At 41.8% G+C, this 4,129-nt stretch overlaps 1 pseudogene; it reads left to right on the top strand.

Moving 5' to 3' along the window:
- The first annotated feature begins 2,771 nt into the window (after window positions 1–2,771).
- On the top strand, window positions 2,772–2,890 carry LOC132816984 (5S ribosomal RNA; annotated as a pseudogene).
- Window positions 2,891–4,129: the final 1,239 nt, after the last annotated feature.

Below are 4,129 nucleotides of genomic sequence, written 5' to 3'. Positions count from 1 at the left end.
CCAATCTAGTCCCACCTGTCAGCATCCGGACCATATCCCTCCAAACCCTTCCTATTGATATATCCATCCAAATGCCTCTTAAATGTTGCAATTGCACCAACCTCCACCACTTCCTCTGGCAGCTCATTCCATACATGTACCACCCTCTGCGTGAAAAAGTTGCCCCTTAGGTCACCTTTATATCTTTCCCCTCTCACCCTAAACCCATGCCCTTTAGTTCTGGATTCCCTGAACCCAGGGAAAAGACTTTGCCTATTTACCCTATCCATGCCCCTCACAATTTTGTAATCCTCTATAAGGTCACCCCTCAGCCTCCAATGCTCCACGGAAAACAGCCCCAGTCTATTCAGCCTCTCCCTATTACTAAAATTCTCCAACCCTGGCACCATCCTTGTAAATCTTTTCTGAACCCTTTCAAGTTTCACAACATCTTTCCAATAGGAAGGAGACCAGAATTGCACACAATATTCCAACAGTGGCCTAACCAATGTCCTGTACAGCCGCAACATGACCTCCCAACTCCTGTACTCAATACTCTGACCAATAAAGGAAAACATACCAAACGCTTTCTTCACTATCCTACCTACCTGCAATTCCACTTTCAATGAGCTATGAACCTGCACTCCAAGGTCTCTTTGTTCAGCAATACTGCCTAGGACCTTACCATTAAGTATATAAATCCTCCAATTGTCAAACTCTCCCCTCACTTCAGGCATGTAACTCTTAAGTTAAGTCACTATGTGTCGTGTCTATCTGATGGGAATGTTGCTTTGGTGAGGTAAGAATATGGTGACTTCAGCTTACTTATAACTTCCATTGTGAGAGGTGTTTCTATGGAGAGTGCCTCAGGAAACTATTACCCTCCATGCATTTATTTACTTCAAAAAGCACAATGCCTGAGACATCTCCCTTCTTCCCTGCTAAGGACAATTCTCTTCATATGAACATAAAAAGAATGTTTAAGTGAAAGGCTGGCAAAAAAAAATGAAATATGTGGTGTTTATAAATCTTAACATTAATCTCTGAAAGATATTTTAGGATTCAGTAAGCATGACATTAGGGAATGAAAGGACCGATGTTCTCACCCCTCACTGCTGTCCAGCAGCTGGAGAGGTGATGGCCTAGTGGTATTATCACATTCAACATTTCGGGCATTAAGACTTCATCAGGAACATCATCATAACCCTTCATCACATTCCTGATGAAGGGCTTATGCCTGAAATGTCAACATTCCTGCTCCGTGGATGCTGTCTGACCTGCTGTGCTGTCCTGATGCCACGTTTTACATCTCTGATCTCCAGCACCTGCAGCCCTCGCTTTCTCTTCCTGGTATTACCATTAGATTATTAGTTCAGAGACTCTGATAATGTTTTGGGGATCTGGGTTCAAATCCTACCATGGCAGATGGTATTCAGTAACTCCAATAAATATCTGGAATTAGAAGTCTAATGATGACTATGAAACCATTGGCAAAAATTGCCAGGAAAACTATCTAAGGAGGAAACTGCCATCGTTACGTGGTCTGGCCTACATGTAATTCCAATGTGATAGAAACTTAACTCCCCTCGGGCAATTAGAGATGAATAATAAATGCTGGTCTAGCCAGTGATCCCCATTTCCCATGAAGGAATTTTTAAAAAATCAAGCTCGCTACTGCATGTGTTGACTGTAATGATAGAATTGGATACAGTTATGGTTTATTTCTATTTAAATGCTGACTTTGAATACAATATCTCAACCATGACAATCAGCCACATGGGACATTAGCTCAAATATTGACAGATCTCCAATGTCCATGGAAATGTTCTCAAGAAAGACATTAATTTAATATCCGTAGAACCATTTGGCCCATTGAGTCCACACCGACCTTCTGAAGAGAATCCCACCCAAATCTACCCCCACTACCCCATCCCTGTAACTCTACATTTCCCATGGCTAATCCAGCAAACCTTCACATACTTGGCCATTATTGACAGTTTCCCCATGGCCAATCCATTCAACCTGCACACCTTTGGACTGTGGGAGGAAACCAGAGCAACCAGAGGAAACCCACATAGACATAGGGAGACTGTGCAAACTCCATACAGGCAGTCTCCCAACTCTGGAATCAAACCCAGGTCACTGGCACTGTGAGGCTGTCATTTTTTTCATATCATATGGAGTGAATCAAATTGGCTGAAGACTGGTTCCACAAATTGTGACTCAGAAGTGAGAGACAACCACAGAGCCACATGTGCACTGATTTGTGGTCTTTCTGGTTGAACAGAAAATATGCTTCTAAATAGTGTCCATTCAAATGAGCCATGAATAAGATATTCAAGAAAGATGTGCTACAATCACCACAAAACCAGCAATTTTTCAAAACAAATTCAAATTTCGCGTGAATGACTGAATGGATTGAACAGTATTTCTAGTTCTAAGATTTTATAGTAACACAAACTGGTTCAGTACAGAAACAGTAGTAGAAAAGATACCATACATTTTATTTCATTCATTCCTGCAATGTGAGTGTCACTAGTTAGGCCAGCATTTATTGCGTGTCCTTAATTGCCCTTAAAGAGGTGGTGATGAGTTGTTTTCTTAAACCGCAGTAGTCCTACAAGTCGCTTAGGGAGGCAATTATAGATTTTGACCCAGCAGCTGTGAAGGAACTGCAGTGATTGTAATGATATCAGCCAGATGGACCTCATAGAATATGAGTTCCCTGGTTGGACCAGATTAACAGTCCCAATCAGGGAGCCCTGGCTGACAGATATAAACAGGAGTAAATTGCCTATGGCCCTGCTAGTCTGAAAACGCCCAATCTCGTATGATCTCGGAAGCTAAGCAGACTCAGGCCTGGTTAGTACTTGGATGGGAGACTGCCTGGGAATACCAGGTGCAGTAGGCTTTACATGCGCAGTAATGAGTCAGTATTTAGGAAGTAATTTTCAATCGATTATAAAACAGTGAAGGGTTCACGTTACGGGGGCGGTCAGCAACGAGAGGACTCACGGTATAAGTGGTTTATGATTTCGAGTATCTGCAATACAGATTAATTTGTGGAATCCAAAAAAAATAAATAAACAGGAGATTCAAATGTCTAAAAAAGATAAACAGGAGTGTCCACTCGAGTGTTTCCTTTCTTCCTGGTGATGGAATATAAACAAAGATTTACAAATGTGTTCTTCACTGTGTCCAACACCTGCACACACATGACATGAGTGCTGGAGAAAAATAAGCACTACAGTGGGTAGTGTGGAGGAAAAAAAAATTTAAAAATAAAAGTGTCAGAGCTTCTGAGAGCTGGCTCTGAGGAAGCTGGATCAGTGTCAATGACTCTCCACATGAAAATGAAAAGTTAAAGAAAATAAACAGGAGTGTCAGAGGTTCTATTCACTCCAAGAGCTGGCCCTGAGAGAGCAGGATCAGTGTGCGTGTTGATAAAAGGTAACTTGGTGACAAGATACCGGCCTGGGTGGAGTTAGTTCAGTGGTGACGAGAGAAAAAGAGTGCTCCTGAAGAAATTTGTTTGCAATATTTGATTTTGATTTGGGATAAGCATTTCTGGCATCATGCCGTTATTTGCGAAGCATAACTTGTTCAATCCTACCATTGAAGACTGGGCCTCAGTATGTGGAAAGAATGCTTTATCTTTTATAGGCAAATGACATTGGGCAGATGAAAAACAATGAGGAGTTCTCCTGACAGCTTGTAGACCTGCAGCTTTATCAGTTGCTAGAAGCCTAACATTTCCTAAGGCACCAGACACTAAAATCTTTCAAGAGTTGACAGATTTAGCTAATGAATATTACAACTGCAAATCTTCTCTAATTCTGAGGCACTATAGGTTTTACTCAGCAGTTTGAGAACCTGGGAATCCATATCAGGGCTATTGACAAGGTTAAGGCAACTGGCAGAGGCATGTGACATTGGTTTAACCCTTCATGAGATGCTGAGAGATGATTTGGTATGTGGAATTAATTATGTAACCATGCAAAAGTTCCCACTAGCAGAACACAACTGGATTTCAAACAAACACTACAACCGGCCCGATTATTGGAAAATGCAAACCAGAGGAGCAATGAGTTAGAGGGTATTCCAATGGAAGTGGACACCCTCGCCAGGCTGACTGAGCTGGAGGAATTAC

Source organism: Hemiscyllium ocellatum, chromosome 6 (assembly GCF_020745735.1).
Source record: "Hemiscyllium ocellatum isolate sHemOce1 chromosome 6, sHemOce1.pat.X.cur, whole genome shotgun sequence".
Taxonomy (NCBI): domain Eukaryota; kingdom Metazoa; phylum Chordata; class Chondrichthyes; order Orectolobiformes; family Hemiscylliidae; genus Hemiscyllium; species Hemiscyllium ocellatum.
Note: the sequence above shows the minus strand (reverse complement) of the source record. Positions and strands in the feature narration are given on the sequence as shown.